This window comes from Monodon monoceros, unplaced genomic scaffold, assembly GCF_005190385.1.
Source record: "Monodon monoceros isolate NGI ecotype Baffin Bay Population unplaced genomic scaffold, NGI_Narwhal_1 Super_Scaffold_9, whole genome shotgun sequence".
Taxonomy (NCBI): Eukaryota; Metazoa; Chordata; class Mammalia; order Artiodactyla; family Monodontidae; genus Monodon; species Monodon monoceros.
The window spans coordinates 29,105,268-29,131,113 of NW_021703786.1; the positions used below are offsets into that span (position 1 = coordinate 29,105,268).

General features: G+C 49.9%; 1 long non-coding RNA gene and 1 other non-coding gene across 2 annotated transcripts; both read left to right on the forward strand.

The window, feature by feature from the left end:
- The first annotated feature begins 1,469 nt into the window (after nt 1-1,469).
- Nucleotides 1,470-6,735, forward strand: LOC114889694. Its single transcript, XR_003792077.1, has 3 exons — nt 1,470-1,709; nt 1,855-1,973; nt 3,187-6,735. It is a non-coding gene; the product is annotated as an uncharacterized LOC114889694 (long non-coding RNA).
- LOC114889821 lies at nt 2,010-2,196 on the forward strand. The gene has a single exon (XR_003792123.1).
- Nucleotides 6,736-25,846: the final 19,111 nt, after the last annotated feature.

A 25,846-nucleotide genomic window follows, 5' to 3' on the forward strand; every position in this document is an offset into this window, starting at 1 on the left:
TCCTTCTACAGCTGAATAATATTCCACTGTATGCATAGACCACATTTCGTTTACCCATGCATCTGTTGATGGACACTCGGGTTGTTTCCACCTTGTAGCTTTTGTGAATAAAGCTGCTATGAACGTGGGTGCACAAGAATCTGTCTGACTCTTTATTTTAAATTCTTTGGGGTATATACCTATGAGTGGAATTTTGGGTCACATGACATTTCTATGTTTAACTTTTTGAGGAACTTCCAAACTATTTTCCACAGCGGCATCATTTTACATTCCCACCAGCAATGTACAAGGGTTCCAGTTTCTCTACATCTTCCCCAATGGTTCTTATTTTCAGATTTTTGGATTCTAGCCATCCTAGTGGATAGGAGTGGTATCTCACTGTGGTACCATGATTAATGATGTTGAGCATCTTTTCATGTGATTATCAGTCATTTGTATGTCTCCTTTGGAGATATGTTTATTTGAGTCCTTTGCCCATTTTTAAATAGGGTTTCTTATCTTTTCGTTGTTGGGTTTTAGAAAGTTTATCTGTCTTAACCACTGGATTTCTGAAAAAATATTGCATCTAAAAAAAGAGGTTTACTGATAAATGAAGGCTGGGACCCGGTCCAGCCTTTTTATCTCACATACAGAGAAACAGAGGCCCATGAGGTTAAGCCACATGGTAAGTAGCAAAACAGCCTGTCTGACAGATTGCTTCACCTCCTCCCATGTCACTCAACACCTGGAGTGAGCAGCGCCCAGGTGCCCGGCTCTGTGAGGAACTACACGTGCAAAAACAAATCCTGTCCTTCAAGACTTCTGGGAAGATGAGGCTGGCAGGGTTGGGTGTTCAGGGGGCACGGTGAGAAGTTCCTCGTAATTGACGGAGGGAGAGAGCAGCAGCATACCAGGCTAGATTCTGAAGGATTTGAGTGCCAATGAGTTGGGATTTTTAGGCTGGAGGCCCCAAGTCACAAATTCAAACACCCTCCTGGGACCTCGGGTGCTGTAAATGTGGAGAACAGTGGGTGAAAAGCAATAGGGATTGGAGGGGGCCTGTGGCTAACCAGAGCACCGCCCTGCCTAAAGGCAGATTCCAAAACTGACGGGTTGTGATTCCTAACATAGAAAGCAGAGGGCCGTTGGCTTCCTGGCTGGCCAAGCTTGGGAAAGTAACTCATCTTCTTTGCAGCACTGCTCTTCTCACCTGGAAAACAGAAGTGATCATTGTACCTACCCGCTGCCTAAGGTTGCATTAGGAGTAAAGGGATAATTCACGCTCAGCACCGGGCACCTGGATGGCCTTCTGATTCTCTTGCTCTAGGACCCTCCCCTCTCGCTAGAGCGCTCGTCCCCATTAATCAACATCTCGCGGCTGCGGCCCCTTTAAGGCGGCCATGGAGGACCCAGTTTCAAAGCTAAGGGCGACCTTCTAGGTGCCGTCTCTATGGTAAGTCGTCACTTACGGCCGGAAGTGCGTATTCGGAGCGGCTTTGGCTCGGGATTAGGAAGAGAGTGGCGGCACGTGCTTTCTGTGTCCGAGGGGATGTGCGCCCTCGCCCCCGACGGGTGGCCGACCCCCGGCCCGCAGGGTGATGCTGGCCCGCGGCGCCGGTTCCCTCCCCGGGCCGGGAACGAAGCTTTGGGGGCCTGGACTTCTGGGACCGCCCCCCGTATAGCAACTGCGGCTTGGACGGAGGAGAGAGAATGCAGGCACCAAAATCGGGGTGAGGGGCTACTGTAGGAGGCGCTGCACCGCACAGAAAAGCCTTGGATTCCCCGGCTGGGGGGCCAGCATGAGTTTCTGCGGGTGTGTAAACATCCAGTGAGACTCATCCTCCTAGAGTACGTGGTATCACTTTCTTTTCCCAGGTATTTCTCAGGCAATAAGAGCTCTCCAGACCCCGGCGATTGGATGAAGGCATGCAGCCTTTCTTTGCTCCTTCTTGTCGGTGACCGTATTCGGAGTGACCTCAGTTTGGGGGATCCAGGTATGTCAAGCGTGGAGACGCAGTGTCCTGAGGCCGATGGTCTGGGAAGAGGCTCCTGTGTTGTTGAACCTGCCCAGTTGTGGGTGCAGCCTTGTACCAGGCAGCCCGACCCTGACCTAAAGTAAATTCCCAGGAGAGGTTTTTCCTGGGTTTTGAATTTGCAGTAACAGGTGTGAACATTCTAGCAGAAGTTTGATGATCATGTATGATACTGCAAACAGGATTTTCGCTGAAAGAAGAAAAGCTGTAAACAGTGTTGATGTTTTATTCAATAAATATTTTTTGATTCTTTGGCCACCCACCATGCTAAGTGTTAGGGATACAGAGATGTTACGGCCCTTGTTCTCAAGAAGCTACAGCCCAGTTGGGGAGATAAAATTAAGTGATCACCCTAAAGAGGGTATATCATTCAATCCGAGGTGAGTGCTCTGAAGGAAAGCAGAGTCTAATGAGAATATGTGTCTCAAAGAATCTGATGGAGACTGGAGAGCTTTCCTGAGGATGAGACCCTTGAGCTGGACTCTGAAGGACTCAAGGATGAGTAGGAGTTTGGTGGGAAGGCCAGGGGACAGCATGTGCAAAGGTCCAGTGGGCTAGCGAGTATGGCTAGTGGAGGAACTGGAAAAAGGCCATTGTAGCCTGGAAAGCAAAGTGGAAAACGGTGTGAAACGAAGCTGGAAAGGTGAGGAGGGCCAGACGACACAGGGCCTGTGGCTTATGTTAGGATTTGGGGCTTTGTCCTGAGAATAGTGGGAGGTTAGTATGGGATTTAAACAAGAAGATGATGTACTGAAAATTAGAACTTCAGAAGAGCCCTGTGTGCAGAGCAGCACAGCCTAGCAGAACTTTCTGCGATGCTGGTCTCTAATCTGTGTCATCCTGTAGAGCAGGCCTCAAGCCTGGAGTGGAATTTTAATTTAAATGTAAATGGCCACATGCGCCTAGTGGCCGCTGTGTGGGACCGCGTAGCTCTGGAACCTGTTGGAGGGGGCAGTGACAGATCGTGGCACACAGATGCCCTTTCACTTCCTGAAGAAGGGCTGAGACAGGTTCCACTTTGGGGAGGATCCACACGTTGATCATTCTTGGGGATCTCACACAGTAACTGCTTGTGGAACTGCTTTTCGTTTTTATTTTCTTGGTGTGGTTCAGCCTGCTCCTTCATGAAGCAGCATATTCCTCCTTCTCCTACCTTTGCCTGTTTTGTTGTCAGCACACAGGTGGAGAAGTGATTCTTCAACTCATCGAAGTACCTACAGCGGTCAAAGCGTTACATCTCCGCTTTGGAGGGGCTGTCAAGAAAAGTGGTCCCTGGTGTTCCAGGGTTTGGGATGCAGAGAGGTAGACGGCAGGAAGTGCCCTGGACCCCAGGAAGGAGCGTTTCCAGTGGAACCCGGCAGAATGCGGCCCTGTGAGGAAGTAAAGGCCGTTTCCAGCCAATGAAACATGTGACCAAAGGGAGGAAGTGTGAAAGTGCTTGAGAGGGTGTGGGGAACTCAAAAGTTGGGGGGAAACTGGGGAACTGTGCAGCGAGAGAAAGAGAGGAATAGGTAGGGATAGATGGGCTGGTGTTGAGTTATGGGGGGCTTTGTCAGAGCTCGGCTTGTTGTGCCCACTATGGGCCAGGAGGGCCCCACGTGGTGGTGGGCGGATGTCCAGGTGTGCCTGCAGTGGTGGGTTAGGAAGTCACTGGGGTGGAGCCCGTAGGTTCGGAAGGAGGGGGCTGATTGGTCGCTGCGGGGCACCGGCTGCATCGTATTCTTGGTGGAAGGTAGATTTTAGATCTTGGAGGGCATTTTATTGTGTTAACAGTCTTAAATTCTCTGAATATTCAGACTTGCTGAAGTCAAATAAAAACTGATGAAGTGTGCTTTTTTTGCAGGTGAGTTCACTGGAAGATTGTGTGTGTGGTGGGTGAAAATCTGCTGAGTTCGTTTCTGCCTGGTTCTGTGTGCCTGAAATGTAATTGTTTTGTTTTAGCACTTTCCAAGTTTGTTTGGTTTAACTCCTGTCTACATAGTTTTTGAGTGCTGACCTGTTTAATGCCCTGTTTTGTATGAGAATACAAATAAAAGGAGTCAGACAAGGAGACTTTTCATACACGTTATGGGTTCCGTGCCCGGTGACCACGCACTGAGTGTGTCACCTCGGCCTCCGAGGGGGCACAGTGGGCAGCACAGTTCCCGACTGAAGAGTGACTCACAGTCATACACCCTCAGTGCTGCCAGTGCCCTGGACCAGTAAGTTAGTCCCTGAGCACCCCGACCCCAGGCTTCTCGGTGGGCGCAGAACCCCCCCCTCACCAAGTCAGACTTGTTCGACTTCAGCAAGGCTGAATATTCAGAGAATTTAAAAGTTAACGCAATAAAATACCCTCCAAGATCTGAAATCTACCCCCCCCCGACACCTAGTGTGTGCACATATCACAGGGTCAGGAGGCTTTGTTACAGAGGTTGGGGGCTCTGCTGGCACTAGCTGGGGCCATACTTCACAGCAGAGAATTCTCCCAAGTCCCACTGTCTTTGAATGTTTTGCCGTCTGTTAAGGTGCAGAAAGGAAAAACCAGCCTGTGTTTTGAGCTGTGATGGTGGTGGTTCTACACATAGTGCCATCATCAGAGTGTTCCGTGCTATCTTCGTGTTGTGGTCAGGGCGTTACAGACAGTACATACATTTTTTTATGCAGTGTAGAAGAGTTATCTTGGACTTTGGACCTAGTTGTGCCAGAGCCAGGTACCTGCCTGACATACTTGGTGACCCTCCCGACTTCACACTCACCTCATTCGTGCAGCTCATCTCCCGAGAGTGTGTGGCCCGCTAGTGCCCACCAAGGCCGAGATGTAGCTTTGCAACTTCAAGGCCAGCCTCTGGTGGGTCTTTATGGACCAATAATCTAAAAGGGCTGCAGGTGTCAGGGGAGGCACGGCCACCACGGGCAGTGCTGGGAACGGCAGCTCGTCAGCTCAGATGACCCGGGCGGAACAGCGCTGACGGGCAGATGAAGCCAAAGGCTCCACCGCTGGCCTGCAGTGTGACCTCGGGCAGGCCACTTCCCTGTTTGTCCCTCAGTTTCAGTAAAATGGGGACGATGGTCATAATTACGATGATTCCTGCCAGATGGCACTTGTGAGGGTTGGGTTAGCAGATTGTGTAAAGCGCTCAGACGTCTTAGCTGGCACATCATCATGGTCATTTCCGTTCTTCCCTGGATTTTCAGTGCATTTTACAAACAAACATGGAAAGAAGGGCGTGTCAAGAGGACAAATCAGAAGAGCAGATCAGATCCATAAAACCCAGGCCGTATATAGTCACAGCTCGGAATAAGCCGAAAGGCACAGAGGGTGCTGAGGACAGCAGGCAGGACTTTCTTGTAAAACCCACAGAACATAAAATTTACTATTTTAACCATTTTCAAGTGTGCGGTTCAGTTTGTTTGTTTTTTTTAAAGTACATTTACAATGTTGTGAAACCTTCAGCTCTTGCCTACTTCCAGAATATTTCCATCACTCCGAGAGGAAGCCCCCTCCCCCCAGCCCCTGGGCACCTCTGATCTGTTTTCTGTCCCTGGATTTGCTGATTCTGGACTCTGCACTTTGCATCCTTTTATCGTCCAGGCCTCCCCTAGGGTTCAAATAGGGCCTCCAGCCCCTTGCCCCACGTCACCCAGCCAGCTGGGGACTATAGAGTAGAGATTCTTAACCTTCTAAACCAGCAGAATCTGATTGGAATTAGGTTTATCCAAAAAGTCAGGTAAAGCGGGGATTAAAAAAAGCAGACATGTTACATACATTTTATTTTAATGTAAAATGGAAGAAGATAACATCCATTTGCTAATGTTTTGATAGGAAGCTGAGGCCTTTTATTTTTGGTGAGCATGGTCTAAACACTTTTAGGGAGGTCTTAAATATGCTTGCGAAGTAATCTGAGCAAATTCGTCTAGATTTTTATGACCCCCCCCAATCTTGTAGAGTTGTCCCGCTCACACCTAATTAAACAAATATTTTTAGCTTTATATAAGACTCCACAGTATTCAACTAATGGAAGAAATTTTCAATATTGAGGTATGGGGAAATCATTATGGCTTATACATGATTTAACATGAATTTTATGCTAACTACAATAGCCTGCTTGTGGCCTGTCAAACATACGTTGTATATCTGCTTTAGTCATTAAAGAAAAAGGTGCATTGGCCAGAAGTAAAGAACGTCCATGTGAAAAATTAAGGTGGGGACTTCCCAGGTGGTCCAGTGGTAAAGAATCTGCCCTCCAGTGCAGGGGATGCAGGTTCGATTCCTGGTCGGGGAACTGAGATCCCTCATGCTGCGGAGCAACTAAGCCTACGCGCCACAAGCAGAGAGCCTGCGCTCTGCAGTGCTCTGCAACGAAAGATCCCCCGTGCCGCAACTAAGACCCAACGCAGCCAAAAATAAAGAAAGAAAGATGAAATGCCTCCCTTCCTGGGAGGCCAATGCTGGTGCTCCTTCAATGATAAGACTCCCTTCCCAGGTGCCAAGGCTATACTGACTCACTGTGTACCTGCTGATATGTTTTTGTTTTGGGGTTTGTTTCTTTGTTTTTTTGGAAACCTTGAAGGACTGTATCCCTGACTTATTTAATGTTTTGTTTTGACAAGATACAAAACAATGCTGAAAACCCTGCTTCTGAGCAGTTGCTCAGTTATCTAAGAGGCCGTCTCCCAGGCTGTAGTCCTGTTTGGCTCAAATAAAATTTTTTTCTATCCCTGTTATAGATTGTTAATTGGTTATTTCTGTCGACACAACTTAGATTTGTTTTGTTTTTATCTCAAGTAGGAGCAACACTTCTGTTTGTTTTACAGTATTTCACCAGTCTGCGTCATCCTTTATTAAGTCATGTATTATTGAACAAGGTCAGCTGGCACGCACAGGTTTGGGAACAAATACAAGTGGCTTTGGCAAGGCTTCAGCTCATGTGATTGGAGCAGAAGCCTGGGTCCTCCCAGCGAGGAGCGTCAGCCTTTGGTGTCCGAGTTTCCTGGAGACCGTGAGGACTTTCCCTGAAGACCAGAGCCTCAGAGGGAGGGGGAGAGAGGTGTCCTGGGCGGAAACCGGAGGAGCTGCTCCATGGCCCCGGCTGTGCTCGCTGGTGGCCACTGTCGACAAAAATGAACCAATAGGCGGTTAAAAAGAGAAACAGGATTTTATTCAAGCCAACCTGAGGATTACAACCCAGGAGACAGTTTCTCAGAAATCTCTGAGGGGTGCTTCATTTCTTAGACGTCGAAGGCACAGTTATATGTATTTTTGAGATGAAATGACACACGTTTTACAGAGTTCACCAACGGTACATAGTCCAGATCTGCACGTCGGAGGCAAGCAGCAGGTCACCATGACCCCTGACAGGGTTAGGAAAGGAATGTTCTTAAGGAATTCATTGCTGGTGTCTGAAGAAAGGAAGAAAAGTTGATCTTTATGGTTGAGTAGACATTCCTGCCTTTGAGGAGGTCTGGTTAACGTATACACTGCCCATTAGGGAGGGCCCAACCTGGGCAGGGAGTATGTTATGCCTACATTTTCTTGTCCTGCCTCAAAAACATAAATTTTACTCCGTCACGGCCCTTGGTGGCGCTGCTGACCACAGGCCGGGTCAGAAACAAACCAGCCACCTGCCTGGCAGTTCTGTTCAGAGGCCTACACAGTCTCTCTGTGAGCTGTAGGAACACATAAATCACGTGTTCCTTAAGCAGCAGAGAGGCATGGGAAGGAGCTGACGGTCCCCTGCCCCACCCCAGTTCAGGCCAAGACAACCTGTGGCCTGTGTGGGTCCTTGTGCACCATTCTCCAGGCTCGGGCAAACACGCATGATACACATGTTGTTAACGTATGTGGTTTCCAGAGTTATCTCGGCATTCAAGGCCTTCCAGAGCCTGCGCCACCGGCTTCGTCAATCTGACCTCCTGGGTCAGCGCCTTTGTCCACACGCAGACGCCCTGCTCGGGCCATTCTGGTCAGCCCAGCCTGAGACACCCCACGTGTTCTCACTTAAGCAGAGCCCACCTGTCCTTTGAGACCAGCTCTGGTCCCAGCTCACAGTTTCCTCTCTGTGGCTCTTTAGTGCCAATTCTCTGTCCTACTCACCTGACCCATCTTGTGCCACCTGGGGCTGTCTGTCCTGCGCCTTTTCATGACGTCCAGCTGCCCTGCATCTGGCCTCTCTTTCTCAAGACAGGACATTGCCAGCCTCCTCGGGCTTATGGGGAGGACAGGTTTGCAGTGAGAGCCTTTGCCCCTTTCCTCCCACTGACAGGAGAGAGGGCGTGGTACCCCAGGTGAACGCCCAGAGTTGGGGGGGGGTGGGCTGCTGGAAGCAGAAACCAACATCTCGTCCCCAGCTGGGTGCTTGCTAAGCTGTAGACCCTGCCAGCCCATCCTGGTGCCGCCACCAGGATGTGGAGAGAGAGTCCTGGGAGAGGTTGACAGGCGTCCCCTGAAGGTGGGGTGTACTTGAGCACAGAGCCTGGTGCTGGCTCTCACCTGGGGAATTCCAGGACCAGAGAGTTCTGCAGTCACCCTTCGAGGCCAAAAGGGACAGGGGTATAGTGGCTTTGGGATGAAGAAGACAGTTACTGTGGTCAACTGAATAATGGCCCCCAAAGATGTCCATACCCCAACCCCCAGAACCTGTGAATATGTCACCTTACAAGGCAAAAGGGGCTTTGCAGATGTGATGAAGTTAAGAAATCTGGGATGGAGGCCATCATGGACTAGCCGCGTGGGCCCAGGGTCATCACAAGGGTCCTTATCAGAGGGTCAGAGACAGAGAGGAGATGTGATGCTGAATTTGAAGGGGGTCAAGGGGCCACGTGCCACGGAGTGTGGCGGCCTCTAGAAGCTGGAAAGGGCAAGGAAATGGCTTCTCCCCTGGAGCCTCCAGAGGGAACAGTCCTGTGGGCACCTAGATGTGTCACACTTAGCTCCAAGGGCATTTGGAAAGCACAGCCTTTTACCTGGCTGTTCCTGTTGGGGGCGTGGCAACTGGGAGAGGTCTCTGCTCAATGCCTTGCAGAGCATTTGGAGAGCTTGCTGGGGGTTGGAAGGGCCAGGCAGCAGCTGGCACTCAGGAAATGATGTTTGCTGAAGCAGCGGACCTGCTTCTCTGTGTCATTCTTTTCAAAGTGTCCCCTCTGAAGGCCGAGCACATCTATACCTGTAACAGGAACCTTGCAGACTGGCAGTGATTAACTGAATGTCGGGACCCTTTGCTTTGATTTGACAAACAACGTCATCATGCAGTGGCACGGCTTTTGCAGAAATTATGACCCAGAGGGGGAAACAAGCCTGGGAATGCTTGGCGTGCGGCCTGGTGTTTAGCTGGGTGATTTCCGCTCATCTTAACCAAATCTCTTTACGCTCTTTCAGTCCAGTGGCTCAGAGAGGCCCAGGAGAACCTGGCAAAGCCCTGTCACCCCTCTGATTGGCTCTGGCTTTCCTCACTCAGGGGTCAAGGGGCACAAGCAAGCCCAGGGTCCAGCAGACAAGGGCTGCCTTCCGTACCCACCAGGCAGGACACTTCCCCTAGGGGTCCGGGCAGTCCTGGAGTTTGAATGCCACAGTGTCCTGGGAAATGTGCACCTTTGTGCCTGACACTCCCAGCACACCCCCTTTTGGGGGAGGAGAGCGTCCTACCCTGGCTGTGAGAGCTGGACCCCAGCCCGCTGCTGCGTTCCCTCTCTCATCCGCGACACCGCAGGGGAGCACTTCCGACGTGGCAGGTTTCCTGTGCACTGTCTCATCTCCTCCCCGCGACAGTCATACGAAGCAGGGACCATGACTGTCATCTCCATTTTGCAGATGAGAAACTGAGGCCTCGAGGTCAGGGAAACAGAGCTGGCAGGTGGCAGAGCCAGAACCTGAACCCTGAGTGGACGCTCTCTACTCTGCACACTCAAACCCCAAGCCCCGCTCCAGAGTAGTCCAAGCAGGGCTGCCGGATTTAGCAAATCAAAACAAAGAAGGTCGCCCAAGTTCGGTTTGAATTTCAGATAAACAAGGAATTTTTTTTTGAGTTTAAGTATGTCCTGAATAGTGCATGGGATATACTTATAAAAAATTCTGTGTTGTTTATCTGAAATTCAGATTTAATCAGGTATTCCCTATTTTACCTGGCAACCCTAACTGCAAGGCAAAAGCCAGCACGTAGTCCTGTGTGAGCCAGTGGCCGTGGGACAGGGAGGGTACCGCCAGCATAACATCGATGTGCAGGGTGAGGGCCAGGATGTCGAGTCTCTGCGCGTGGGCACCCATTCTGGAGAACAGGCCTATCAGTCCCCGGGGCCAGCCCCAAGCTCTCCTCAAGCAAAGGCGGAGCAGCGTGTGGCCTGCGGCGCCTGAGGAATTGCTTGCGCGTGCGGAGAGAAAGGTGGCCTTGGGGATGCTCAGCGGGGAGGCAGAGGAGACCAGGTGTGTTGGATTAGAGTTTGCAGTGCCAGCTGGCCCACTGTGCAAGGTGGGCTTTGAAGAGCCGGCCTGGGGCCCTGCAGCTGTGGCAGCCGGCAGGACCCACCGAGGAGCCAGGGCCAGGACACGAGTCCCACCGTGGCCCTGATAGCTCTTGGTGGTGTTGGGCCCAGGTTGCAGCTGTGTCTCCAGCTGTGCAGGCAGACGGCACGGCCCTCAGGAGCACCTGTGCAGGAGCCTCCTGCAAGTGTGTGGGCCAAAGCCCCGTTATCACCCGCACCCTCTGGTAATGGAAGCTACCTTGTCTTATGTGGTTACCACGGCTGGGGACTCTGACCACTTGACCTCATCGAATCCTCATAGAACCCAGGAGGCTCCTGCCATTAATAGTTTTACAGATGGAGACGTGCTCAGAGAGGTTAAGTAACTTCGCTGAGACCACAAAGCCAGTGAGTGGCAGAGCTGGAGCTTGAAGCCCCTATCTCTAAGCCCTTGCTTTTAACCACTGAACAACAGAGCGCTCTTCATAAGGCTGGGGGCCCTGAGAGAAAAGGCTTTGAAGGGGTAGACAGAACATCCATCTGCACCACATAAAATGCTCCTGCCTGGGTTTGAATAAGGCTCCCCCATCACGGACACACATCTCAGGATGTACTGAGGTGTGTAGCTGCTTAACCAGCCTCAGCTTATATTTTAGATCAACAAATGAAATTTAGGGACTTCCCTGGTGGTCCAGTGGTAGAAAATCCACCTTCCAGTGTAGGGGACGCGGGTTCGATCCCTAATGGGGGAACTAAGATCCCTCATGCCGCGGGGCAACTAAGCCTGTGCACCGCAACTACTGAGCCCACGCGCTCTGGAGCCCGCGTGCCACAACTAGAGAGAGGTCCTCGCGACGCAGCGATAGATCCCGCATGCCTCAACTAAGACCCCACGCAGCCAAAAAATTTTTTCAAAAAATAAATAAAAATTAAAAAAAGTTTAAAAACAAATGACATTTACCAAGAGGTCCCCGTCAGCCCACCAAACACTCTTCCTGGGAGCTCCTGACCTCCCCTCTCTGAGCGGAGAGGGTCTGTCTTTAGACCTGCAGGAGGGTTGGCAAAGCCATGCCTAGGAGCGCCCTCTGCCCCGGTGTTGGTGGCAACCTTGGAGGAGGTTGCCTCAGAGCCACTTGGGAGAGGCAGTGTGACACTGCATGCAAGTGCACATGTGCTGCACAGTTCACATCCCAGGCCCAGCTCTTTCTAATGAGATTTAAGTGAGGATTAACAAGTAAAGCATGTTGAAGGCACTAGAAGTACCAGCTCTCCTAGGGAGGTTGACAGAGTGACTTGGTAAGCTAGCTATTGCTTTTCACGGTTGAGAAAAGCCCTCATCATCAGGGGCTCATGTGACCTCCCTTCACCCTGCAGGAGGCCGCCTGTAGCTTCTGGGATGGACTCTATTCATTTATTTATTTACTTATCGTTGGCTGTGTTGGGTCTTTGTTGCTGTGCACTGGCTTTCTCTTTGCGGCGCGCGGGGGCTACTCTTCGTTGCAGTGCGCGGGCTTCTCATTGCGGTGGCTTCTCTTGCTGCAGAGCATGGGCTCTAGGCGCGTGGGTTTCAGTAGTTGTAGCGTGGGATGGACTCCTTTTGATTCCATGTGAGGCAGCCCAGTCCAATATGGATATAATGTGAGCCACACCAGTAATTTTAGATTTTCGGTAGCCACATTAAAATAAGTAAAAAGAAACAGGTGAAATTGATTGTAATAATATACTTAATATAACAAAACTATTGTTTCAGTATACAATATAAAAATTATTAGTGAGAGTACTTGGGTTTTTTTGGGGTTTTTCTTGCGGTACGCGGGCCTCTCACTGTTGTGGCCTCTCCCGCAGCGGAGCACAGACTCCGGACGTGCAGGCTCAGCGGCCATGGCTCACGGGCCCAGCCGCTCCGCAGCATGTGGGATCTTCCCGGACCGGGGCACGAACCCGTGTCCCCTGAATCGGCAGGCGGACTGTCAACCACTGCACCACCAGGGAAGCCCGAGTACTTGTTTTTTTAAACTGCGTCTTCAAAATCCAGTGTGTATTTTACACTCACAGCTCATCTGGGTTTGCACCAGCCCCGCTCCAAGTGCTCAGTGGTCACGTGTGGCTGCCAGCATGGAAGGTGCACCTCTAGGGCCTGTAGGATAGCCAAGCCCATTCCCTGATTCTTGGGGATGTACAGGGAGGGAGTGAGATTACACTGCGGAGGCTGGCTTTTCTGTCCGTGGTGTCATTTAATCTTCAGAGCAACCTCAGGAACTAGGTATTATTGTGCTTAATTTTTAGAGGCTCAGGCTTGCCTGAGGTCACTGGACAAATTGCTCCCCCTTCAGCCTTCTGGCTGGTCAGCTTGCTCAGGGTTTTTGCTGCCAGGACATCTGGTCAGTTCCATTCAAGGCCAGCCTGCCCTCCCAGACCATCTCCCCGGATGCTCTCCAGGTTGGGATGCATGCGAGCCTGGGGAGCTTAGCACTGGGCTCTCACCCGGCTGAAAACGTATCTGGAGGCTGAAAGCAGACTGGCTCCATACGGCTTTTTTGTGAAAGGAGCCTCTGGGGACTGAGCCTCCCCCCATGTCCCCTGATTTAAGCCCTTGCTCCACGGCCCACCCACCTCGTGGTTACAAGCGTCCCGAGGACAGCTGGTGCGTTACTATCCAACCTATGCATTTCGCCGGGCACTTGAAGGGCCTCTGTGATTACTGTCACTCTGCGGGGCGGCCAGAACCAATTTCCTGAGGATGATAGATTTCTTCTCATTTGCTGCTCTCAAGCTGCGGTTCCTTCTGTGTCTGGGAGCAAAACACTTTCAAAAGAGGTCGTCTCCTGGGACTAACCCCCGGGGGAGGGGGCTTTGGAAGGGGAGTTGTCCCGGGCAGCACCCACCCGGCCCCTTCTGCCCGGTGGTAGGGATGACTGCCCCCACCCCCCAGGCTCAAGGGAAGCCAGGCTTGGGGAAGGGAGAGGAGAGAGGGGTGGGCTGGTGGGGGGTGGGTAGCGAGGCTGGGAGGGGGTGTGGAGGAGATGGGAGTGGAGGGTGGGAGGGATAGGAGTGGAGGGATGGGAGGGGTGGGTGGCAGGGAGTGGACGGTGGGAGGGTAGGGTTGTGATGGTGTGGGAGGGGCGGGGAGTGGTGGGAGGGGCGGGGAGTGGTGGGAGAGCAGCAGCCCGTACCTCCTGCTTGGATGTCCTCTGGGGGGTGGTTCTCAACTATGGTTGCATGTCAGAATCACCTGGGACTTTAAAGATCACCAGGCACCACCCACAGAGATACTGAATTTAAGGGTCCGGGGTGTGGCCTGGGATCCAGCTGTTTAGAAGTTCCCCGGGTCATTCTAATGCACTGGATTGAGGCACTGTCTGTCCTGCAGGTGTGAAGAGACAGAGACAGTCCCTTGTCTAGAGAAATTGTCCAAGACTTGAAAATGGGCAAAGTGATACTGGGCGTGCCGGGTGCAGCTCATCCCCAGGGGTTGCCTTGTTCTGGCCGAGCCTGGACCCTTGTCTTTCTCTTGACAAGGCTACGTTACAGCTCGATGGGGGAGAAGTTGAGCTGTAGAAAATGGAAATAATTCTTGTCCACAACAATGCAAATGCATTTTGTCCCGCAGAGATACAATTGGTTTCTGTCATCTGGAGAAGATGACCTCAAACATTACATTTTATTGCCCCATTGACCCGTTTTGCATCTCTTAGCAAATTCGTTCTGGCGTTTCTGACTGCCTCTATACATGGCTGATTTTCAAATTTTCCTTTCAACTGGTCTTAATATCTTATCGGTTCCCTCATTAATTAATGAGTTGGAAACAGTTACTTACATATGTCCATTTTATATGTGAAAGTCATGTTTTCAACTTTTTGAACATTATAATGTAGCCCCCCTGAGCGTGAGCGGTGTGCCCCTCCCTTCCTGCTTCCTCAGCCCCTACACGCCGTCCCGCCGTCTCCATCACCTTGTGCTGTCTGACCTGCCTGTCTGCCCAGCTATACTCAAATGTATGCACATGAAGTTGTTCATAGTATTTATATATAATTTTTAAATCTCTCCTACATCTGGAGTTGGATCCCCTTTTCCATTCCTGATAGTGTTTGTCTTTTTACCTTTTTTCTTGATTTTTTTCTCGGCTAGACTTTTTCTTTTTTCAGAACTTTTTCAAAGAAAAAACTTGTTTTATTGATGCCGTCTCTTTGTTTTCTATTGACAGCTCATGAATTTTTGCTTTCACCTTCGTTATGTCTTTTATCTCACTTTCTTCAGCGTTACTCTGCTGTCTTTTTTTTTCTAGCTTCTTGAATTGCCTGCTCAGCCCATATTTTCCACCTTTCTTATTTTTAGGGGTTTCCGGCGCCCTTTAAGTACCATGTTAGCTGCATCTCCCATGTTCTGATGACCTAGTGGACACACATCCTATGCACTTCTGTGGCCCCCTTCCTTTTTTTAAAATTAATTTTTAAATTTATTTATTTATTTATCTATTATTTTTTGGTCATGCGGCATGTGGGATCTCAGTTCCCTGACCAGGGATGGAACCCTCACCCCCTGCATTGGAAGCACGGAGTCTTAACCACTGGACCACAAGGGAAGTCCCCTGGTGGCCCCTCATCTTACTCCGGCTGCTGCCAGCACTTCTGCCCAGAGCAGGCATCCAAGTGGAGAATAAAGAAGCTTCAGACCCCTTAAGTCATGACCTTGGAGATCACAGTATCACTTCTGCAGCATCCTATTGTCAAAACAAGTCACGGGGCCAGCCCGGATCCGAGAGAGAGGGAAATAGACTCGACCTCTTGTCAGAGAGTGACAAAGAATTTTCCATCGTCTTCCATCCAGCACCACAATGAAAATACTGCCCATCTAGTCTATTTATATAAAGTTCAAAACAGACAAAACAAATCTACAGGAATAAATAGGTGAATAGAGGTTGCTTCTGGGGGTTGGGGCTGGGGATGGACTGAAAAACTATACAAGGGGATTTTCCAGGGTGCTGGCAAGACTCTATAGTGAGTGGGGGGGGTGTCAGTTACATGGGTGTATATGTATTTGTCAAAACTCATCAAACCGGACACTTAAAAGCTGGGCGTTTGGGCTTTCCTGGTGGCGCAGTGGTTGAGAGTCCGCCTGCCGATGCGGGGGACGCGGGTTCGTGCCCCGGTCCGGGAAGATCCCACGTGCCGCGGAGCGGCTGGGCCCGTGAGCCATGGCCGCTGAGCCTGCGCGTCCGGAGCCTGTGCCCCGCAACGGGAGAGGCCACAAAAGTGAGAGGTCCGCATACCGCAAAAAAAGCTGTGCGTTTTACTATACATAATTATACCTTAATAAATAAATAAACAGGCAACAACACATACTGCACAGCTATCTTAGCCTTAGTTCCCCTCCCCCCTCAACACACACACACACACACACACACACACACACACACTAACCAGAGAGCCAGAGACAAAGGTTTATTTATTTGAGAAGTAATCCCAGTGAGCAGGAGCGAGGGGTATGGGGAGTGGAACAGGGGAGGTGGGAAAATCAATGTAAGACGCATCGTCAATTTGGTGCTGCCAGTGGCGACTGGAGCTTGATTTCACCAGCGCCTTCTCAGGAGCCTTATGAAATGTACCTCAGAACTGCCTGCCTGGAAGGACAGAGGTGAAGCATTTTTCCATTGGCTCCTGCCCCCATGGTCCAAGTTGACTTTTTGGCATTAACTCCCTGGTACTGAAATGGAGCAGGACCCTAGGGTCCTTGCCTCCCATGTCCTCAGCCTGCCTTTTGTCTGTGGAAAAGCTTTGGCCAAAGAATAAGTTTAATCAGAGAAGTGAGAAAATACAGAGGCAAAGGAAAACAGTCCAGCAAGACTAAATAATAATAGTTTAGTCACTAAGCAAATTCAAGGACCTTTAGTTCCTCCTCAAGGACTGTAGATAATATTCTGAGCCATATCCTCTGAGCTGTCTTATAGATACTGAAAGCCCCACCAGGTGGAAGAAGTTAACTACGTGATGACCAGGCTGTAGCCATGACATGGCTACATGACATGACAGCCAAGCTGCCACAATTCTGAGAATTGGCCTCAAGGAAATGGGAGAAAACCGACCCTGGAACTGAAGATGAACTGTAGTTAAAACAGTCAAGATGATGCTGGTCAGACCACCGATGAACAATTTCAAGATGCCTGTCAGAGCTGACTGTGCTGTTTCTACATGTAGCCCCCTCCCTCCTTCTATAAAAGCTCTTGCCCACTGATTGTCGGTTGGGGGGAGTTGGCCCTCCCCCATCCCAGTTGCTGGCCTTTGAAGTAAAGCAAACTTTCCATTCCACCGGGCTTGCCTCTTCATTGGCTTTTGAGCAGTGAGCAGCCGGACCCCACTTTCAGTTACAGTACTTTGGGTTTGTTCCCAGCTGTGATAGCCAGCTCCAAGATGGCCCCCAATGATTCTTGCTCGTGCATTCACGGCTCTGTGTGGGGTCAGCGCCCTCTAGCATTTGTGGACACAGCACCATGTATGGCCATCGATCTGGTGCATCCACCACATCCTGGAGGACAGCGCACTTGTGCCGCAGGATGTTAACTCCTTCTTAGGTGCCTTTGATAAGCCTCTAATGGGCCATCCTACTGTTCTCTGAGTCCAGATGCTTCCACATGATGGAGTATCTGGTGAGACCAGTGGATCTGATAGTGGTCGCCTGTACATTATCACATCTCCTTTGCCTCTGGGAGTTGGGAGTGGGGATTGATTGGGACAGAAGGGAACCCTCTGGGGGGATAGTAGTAATGCTCTATATAGTGATAGAGGTTTGGGTTACAGTGTATGAATTTGTCAAAACACAGCGAATATGCGCTTCAGATCTGGGCATTTCATTGTGTGTAAATTTTACCTCAAAAGTAAAAACTATAAATAAATAGCTCTAGCTAATGATACGTGTGCTGAGTTATTTAGGGGAAGTGTACAGATGACAGCAATTTACTTTGAAATGCATCAAAAATAAGGTGCATGGATAGATGGATGTGGGGATGGACAGATAAAGCAAGAGTAATAAAATGTTAGTGGTAAAACTAGGTGATAGATATATGTGTTCACTGTTTAATTTTCTCAACTTTGCTGTATATTTCAGAACATTCGTAACAAAATGTTGGAAAAAAGAGTGGGAAGTAGCTAGTGGTGAGAACCCAGTGGGTTCACTTCCATCTAGTGAGTTCATCACAATGACACAAGGAGCACAACAAATTGGGGATGGATTTGAGCTGGTTCTGATCTCCTCGAGGGTTTGATATGTAGGTGAGTCAGGGCTGCAGGGAGCCCATAACTGGGTGGAAGACTTTTTAATCTTGCAAAAAAAATTTTTTTGCAGCTACATAAATAGCCTAAATTATGTCCACTTGGGGGTAAGGTGTTTTAACCTACTCTTTGGGGAGGGCATGTAATGAATGAAAAACACTGGTCTGGACTCAAACAAATCCAATTTTTAGCTTCAGCTCTATTACTTATGAGCTAGGCTGCCTCAGGCAAGTCACTGGACATTGCTGTTTCAGTCTCAGTCTCTCCGTGTATACTGGGGTCATAGTTATGCCCACCTCGGAGGTAAGGTTGAATCCTGTCTTTAAGACAGTTTGTGTCTGGTACAAGTATGTTCTCAATAAATAGTAGTTTTTATTCCTCTACATAGGTAAGTAGAGACACTTGCCCAGAAATATTTGATTTTGTCTGGAACACAACTCAGAAGGATAATATGCGTAGGGTTTTGAACCGAGAAGACATCTCATCAAGTACCATATTTCTGACATGTGGTTATTCAAAGATTCTCTACATCTACTGTTTCTCAGCTTCTTTGATTCTCAGTGGAGCTTGAAAAGAAAATCCACCCCATCTCACCATGTTTTACAGCACGTTGGTGTCACCATATTATTCGCTATGTTTCTTCTGCAGTCACAGGACGAGTAGCCTGTACATGTGTCATAAATTCTTTCTCCCTCCTGTCGATTTCTTGGCAAGCGTCTGATTCCATTATGACACGGAGAATCAACTTCGGGCCGCAGGAGGCTCACTGAGTTGCTGTGATGCCGGGGCATTTATTCATCATCCTCTCCCATGCTGCTTCCAGCCTTGTCACTCAGCACAACAAATACTTAATGGATCCCAACTCCTGCGAGGCTTCGCATTTCACAACCAGGAGGCGCTGCAGTGGGTCTGCTCTTTCCCGCGTTCGTGAAAAAACTGGCAGAGGGATAATCGGAAAGTTTTATTCACCCATCTCCTTCTTCTCATCTGGAAGGGCTTCCAGACACACATGACTTATTTATATTCTCACTCTGAGAGAAGCTTGCTCCACGAATGCCTGCTGGGTAATTGAAATGACGGTCTTCAGAATTTTTCCACTTCCTGTCATTACGTGTTCTGTTGTCAACAGTGGCATTCCTGAAGGATATACTGCTCTTGCGAGCACTTGCTGAGGTTTTCCAAGGGTCTGCAGGAGCCATTTTGACTTTGTTTACCGTGGCTGTCTCTTCTGGTTACTCGACATGGTGATGTGCTAGATGGTACCCAGCGGCGCTCAGGAAGAGCCCTTGTGGATAGAGAATGATGGAAACATTGTAATAGGGAAGAAACTTTGTATTCTATTACAAGTTCATCACTAAAGGGATGTTGCCTATAAGCTTAAATTATACATAATGGCCCACCTCTGGGAACCTTGCCTCCCAGGTAATGAGCATTAAGCTAAAATACCTCTGTTTAGCTCACAAGAAACATGCTGACCAAGCCCACCTGTGAATGACTGCAAGAAGGAAGAAATGAACACATCCCCTCCAGAGGCTGACCGGAACCAGGAAACGTTTGACTTTACTCCCTCCTCTTTTAGTATAAAAGAAGCCTGAACTCTAACTCAGGCAAGATGGTTCTTTGGGACACGAGTCCACGGTCTGCTGGCTTTCTGGATAAAGTTGCTACTCCTTTACCCCAACAATTTGTCTCTCAAGTTATTGGCCGGTGTGTAGTGAGCAGCACAAGTTTGGACTCGGTAACAACATCTTTCTGCACACTTTTCTCCATGGTTTTTCTATTCTTTTTTCTTTATTGCAGCTATGATGGTTTGCCAGAGACAGAGGTCAGTGTAGCAGAGGGATGAGCACACAGGCTCTTGAGTCAGACAGCCCTGAGTTCAAATCCTGGATCCCCAACTGTAGTCGAGAAGATCTTTGCTTCTAATTCTTTACTCACTCCCAGTATCAGAATTAGAAATTGTCGCCCTTTTGGCACGTGACTTTGCAGCCCCTCCCGCTAGAGTGGGCAGAGTACGTGGGATGTGGAAGCCTGGTCCAGCCGAGGGCTTCAGAGGTGCCGTCTGTCCTGCCTACGTGTCCTCCATCTACCCTGAGAAGAATATGCCCTGGGAGACTGTTGCATCCCAGAACGATGCAGATGGACCCCACCTGAACCCATCCTGCAGCCTGGAGATAATCCCAGCCAACCCAGAGAACTGTGAGTAAGAAAAACAAATGTTGGGGACTTCCCTGGCAGTCCAGCGGTTAGGACTCGGTGCTGTCACTGCCAGGGGCCCTGGTCGGGGAACTAAGATCCCACAAGCCCTGCAACATGGCCAAAAAGAAAAAGAAAAAGAAATGGTAGCAGGGTTGGTTCACTTTTCTTTACAGTACCAGAGAGTAAATAGTTTGGGGTTTGCAGGCCGTCAGTCTCTGATGCAGCTCCCCAATCCTGCCATTGTGGTACGGGAGCAGCCACAGACAATGTGTAAACAAATGAGTGAGGCGGGTCTAATAAAACTTTATTTATGGACACTGAAATTGAAATGTCATATAATTCTCTCATGTCACAAAGTATTCCTCTTCTGGGTTTTTGGGTTTTTTTAAACGGTTTAAAACTGTGAAAGCAATTCTTAGCTGTGGGCCATAGAAAGACAGGTGGTGGCTAGATTTGGCCCAATGGCTACAGTTTGATTCCCCTCCCCGCCAATTTTCAATTTTTTCATCATCAGATGGAGGTAACGATAGAATACTTCTCTCTGGGGAAATGAAGTGATGTATAGGGATGGCTTTGATGATAAGCGTTTAATCTATTGTGGTTAATCATGATTAATTCTGAGGAATCATTATGATTTTATTCTACAGTTCCGTCATTCTAGTAGAGGGCGGGGAGGAGTGCTCTTCCTTTCAACCCAAACCAAGAGACGGAGTCATTCCCTTGCAAGCAAATCAAACAAGTGGGGCTCCGAGGGGATGGCTCTTAGAGTTGGGGATCCTTATAAGCAGAGGCCGCAGGCAGCTCACTCCCAGATGGGCTTTTGCAGATCTGCAATCTTCTCCGCTCCCTGCTCTCGGAACAGACTGAGGCACACAGGAGGTGTGCCCAGGGGAGCTTGGCCTGGGTCCTCTGGAGTATCATGTGTATAAAACATAGAAACAGATGCCTGCTTCCACCTGGAATATTCTGAGGGCAGGAATGTGGCCGGAGCAGCTGTTGGAGGCTGGGCAAGTAGGGACTATGACGCAGTTGCCAAGGAATTAAGGATATGGGGTCCCCCAACCCATATCTTCACAGTTCTTAGAAGCCATTGTAGAGGCCCTCATTGCCTCCTATGGTTCCATGCCAATGACAGTGAAGAGGCGGGAGTCGTAGACCGCCCAGACTGCCCTCAAGTGGACCACTGGGGAAGGGTCTGGGGTGATACATGGGCGTTCCTTTCAGAGGGCGTCCTCAGCAATGGAGATGATGTCCAGCGTGAGTCTGAACAGCCCCCTGGAAAACTCGGGGAGTGATGGTCTCCATGGAGACCACCTTGAGAGCAGAAACTACCTGGGGCAGATGGACCAGACCAAGTCAGAGTAGATGGGCACTGAGTCCCTTCCACTCCTGTCTCAGAGCCACGGCTGGGCTGGGCTGGGGGACTGGGACCCGAAAGCTTTGAACTGGACGTGAGGCAGTGATTTAAAGCCAGCAGGATTTGTAATGACTGAAAGCGATCAAGAAACAGTGGGGATCTGCCTGGCTATCGGTAGGAGAAGGAAAGCAGAATTTGACAGAGTGTGGCTAACAGCATTGATTAGAGAAAGTGTAAAACCATTTTGTTTATAGCCCCGAGTCTGAGACTGCTCAGCAAACCAGCCACGCAACTGATTACAACCTTCATGTTTTCCCCTCACCCCAGCTCCCCAGCTCCCCTGCCTTTGGCGAAATGTTACAAGCCAGTTATACCTTTTTGCCAAAGGAGGGAAGGAAAAAGAAAGAACGGAGAGAGAGAAAGAAAGAAAAGCACCGTTGGAGGGCTATTTGCAAGGACACACTGAGGCCCAGGGCGCACCATTTATCATGGGAACTCCCCTGAGTTAGATGTAACCTCGGTTCCCTTTCCACTCTAGTGATTCGACTTCAGATTATGACCCACGTGGCTTATAAAACCATGGAAACACAGCTAAAAAGAGAGTTTACACTTCTGAGCTCAAATGAACCAAATGTTTGCTTCCTTTTTGGGTCTTTTCCCTGCTTTTCCCCTTAAAAGTTCCCAGTTTGAACTTTTATCTTCTCTACCAGCATGGTTTAAAGACTCATTTCCTGAGGTACAACCCTTAACTAATGGAGATCTGAGGTTCCCCCCAGCCTGAATGAAACGCAAATTAAGTCACAAAAAATAAAGACATATTCTTTATGTCTTAATATGATGGTATAGTCTTTGTATGTCTTTTTTTTCTTTTTTTTTTTTCGCGGTACATGGGCCTCTCACTGCTGTGGCCCCTCCCGTTGCGGAGCACAGGCTCTGGACACGCAGGCTCAGCGGCCATGGCTCACGGGCCCAGCCGCTCTGTGGCACGTGGGATCTTCCCGGACCGGGGCACGAACCCACGTTCCCTGCATCGGCAGGCGGACTCTCAACCACTGCGCCACCAGGGAAGCCCAATGCTTTCATTTTTTACATTGATGTCTCTGATCCAAACTGGATTAATCTGTGTGTGAGGAGGGAGGTGAGAGGCACGGTTTTAAAACAAATGCGTGTTCCACTGAATCGCGTGATGCCGCAGCTCCCAGCTTCCCGCCTCCATTTCACATGTGACAGGTAATGTTCACTTGGGTGATCCCCGACCCCGTGAGCCTGTGCAGGGCTGAGCAGGTGGCTGGAGGCTCAGGGGAGTGGACGGGACACAGGCACGGAGGGAGGGCCCTTCTCACAAAGACAGTGGAGGAGGTAGGAGGGGGAGGCATTTTCCAAGGAAAGTAGCAGAAAGAGAAAAGCAGGTGCTGAGAACTGAACTCAGGGGCACTGCCTGGGCTAGGAAGTGCGAACAGGAAAGAGCACCCTCAGGGTAACAGGCTGGTTGGAGGGTTAAGGGAAGAATGGAGTAGGTTAACGTAGCAGCAGTCTGGCCAAATATCACACAGAAGGACAGCCCAACAGCTAGAGTTGCTTCTGCTGCATCCAGGATCTCATCAACATTTTGGGGGTAGCTGGTTGCAGAAGCAGGAGCGTGGGCTTTGGGGTTTGACGTCCTGCCTCAGTCCTAGACTAGCTGAGCGACCTTGACCAGGTTAACTACCCTCCCTCAAAAGCCTCCACTTCCTCCTTTATGAACTAGAAACAATTCCTGTCTCTGGGGCTGTTCTGAGGATTAGGTGGGAACATCTGTAAAGCTCGAAGCACAGTGCTTTGTGCCTGGGAGAGGCTAATACCTTCATTATTTTTTCTTCCCCTCCCTCTTCTTTTGATTCCACAAGAGGGAAGCAGTGGCTGAGGGTACCCAGCTACACACATTTCTTCAGGTGAAAAAGGTTTAAAGGCCTTCCGGGTGGTTGCTTTTGGGGTTGGAGATAGTGGTGAAATTGGCGGGGGTGGGTACTTTGGCCAGTAAAGCAAGACTTCTTTATAACGTCCACTCTGGAGGGGAACAGAGCCCCAGCAATACACCTGCACCTCCTTTCTCAGGTTCCACATGTCTGTAGCTGGTATTTATTGTCTGCAGCTTCCAGATGGCCTGTGACTGGAGGGAACAACGATGGGGGGTCCCACGTGGACCCATCTCTCAACTGTAAAATAGAAACACACCAGCGAAGCCGACTTGAAAAGGTTTACGAAGGAACCAGGCTTACTGGAGCATCTCCTCAGCTCTCAAGTGGTACCCAGCGGTAAGATGTGGATCTGCGTCCTCACCACCAGCAGGTCAGTTTCCCACAGGTGTCCAAGTGGCAGGTCGTGAAATCATCTTGTAGCTGCGAGAACCCAAGTCACCTCTTCTTCCATGTCGTTTTGTGATTACTGCTCGAGAGAGACAAAAGAGAGAGACTGACAGATGGGAGTGTGGGGACGAGAGAGACAGAGAGAGAGAGAGAGAGAGAATGCACTAAGGAAGGACTCTCAAGATAATAAAAGAATTCCAAGTCCAATTTTTGTCTCTAGAGGTTCTCATTTTGCAAGCTGCCACAAGGATGTGGGTGTTCACGTGCAAACACAATTCTCCATAATCCTGCAGCACCTGGGCCCAGTGACAAACTGAGTCTGGGGGACATGTCACCCATTTGTTCTTCTGACCAGGCTCCTGCCACGCACCATCCATCAGTCATGGATGGAGGGAGCAGAACGTTTCCATGCTCCCTGGATGCACCGTCTCTCTCCACCTGCTGGAGATGCCTCTGTAGACAAGATGCAGTGGGACTGGCCCCAGGTGGGCCCCTTTGCTTCCTCTGACCCTTTTTTTTTTTGCTTTCTGGTCACGCCGTGCGGCATGTGGGATCTTAGTTCCCCGACCAGGGATCGAACCCGTGCCCCCCTGCAGTGGAAGCACAGAGTCTTATCCACTGGACCACCAGGGAAGTCCCAGCCTCCTCTGTCCCTTTGCCTTGGGTGGTCTCCGAGGTCCCCGGAGCTCAGGCCATCCTGAGGCTGATTGCCTTAGAATGATCTCCCAGTGACACCCATCAAGTTGTTCTGGAAATCTCCTTTACTCCGGTTTGGGGGGCAGAGATGGAAAAAAAGGACGGGAACTTGAGCTTCTGGGCCCTCCAGTTCTGTGATTCAAGGGCTCAGAGGAAAAGGAGCTTCCTAAGCGGAGTGGTCAGGCTGCCTTTGCAGTTATGTGGGTGATGGGGCGATGAAAACACAGGTGCAGCCCTGGCGGTGAAGAGGCAGCGGTGCCTGAGGAGGGAGTTGGCCGCGCGGGGGCGCTTGTGGGCCAAGTACACTTGGGACCCTCAGCTCCCCCCGCCCCTTCCCTCTTGGCACCTCGCCTCTGTGCCTCCCGCCTGCTTCCTGCCAAACCTTGTTGGTCCCCCCACCAGCTCCCCACAATGGCCGTGACAGCTTGTGCCGGGGCCACGTGGTGGGATGGAAGGGGGTTTATCTGTCCTAAACACTCGTGCCGCTGGCACGTTTTATGGGATTCCAAAAGCGTGGCGAGTGGAGGGAAATTCTTCCCTCCGGAGAGAGAAAAAGAAAATGAGGAATGAGAGAGATGAAAAGGCTTTTTTTTCTTCCCCAAATTGGAGCCACACTTCAGATGAAAATAATGCATCTTGAAGGTGGTGATAAGATGGAAGAGAAAATTGCTCTAGAAGCGTTTAAGGTGGTGCCTGCCTCTCAGCTCCTTGTGCCCCTGCCTGTGGGGCACGGTGTTTTCTGCAGACTGAAAAAAAACCCAGAATGTGGAACAAAAGCTGGTCTCTGAGACCATTAGCCCCTTGTTTAAAGTGTTTAATTTCAAGCCTTCGACACTTTTTTTTTTTTTAACGAATCCATGAGGCAACTGTGGGGAGGAAACAAGAAGCTGCCAGGTAGTGCTGTGTCTTGCTTGCTTGTCCAACTGTTCCATCTTTTGTTAAAGCCATAAATGCATTTTTCCAAGCCACTTGGCTTCTCGGATGCTGTATATTTAATTTGCCTGGAACATTCCACAGACTGCGTGCTTTTCAACAGCATCTCATTAGAGCCTTGTGTGACTGCCCATCTCTTCACGGGCAGTGCAGTGCTCAGCTTAACGGGCAGCCTTCCTGGCTGACTTTCGTCAGAGAAAATGCGTGACTTGTGCTCATCGGTTGACTTGTGTCCCTTCCAAATTCATATGTTGAAGTCCTAACCCCTAGGACCTCAGCATGTGACCTTATTTGGAAGTAGGGTCGTTGCAGATGTAATTAGTTGAGGTCATTAGGGTGGACCCTAATCCAATATGACCAGTGTCCTTATAAAAAGGGGAAATTTGGTCACAGAGACATGCACAGAGGAAAGACGGCCATCCAAAAGCCAAGGGGAGGCACCTGGAACAGATTCTCCCACCAGCCTCAGAAGGAGGCTGCCGACACCTTGATTTCAGACCTCTGGGCTCCAGAACAGGGAGAGAATAAATTTCCATTGTTCAAGCCGCCGGTCTGCAGTGTTTTGTTACAACAGACACAGGAATTCCTCGGACATCATAGCAA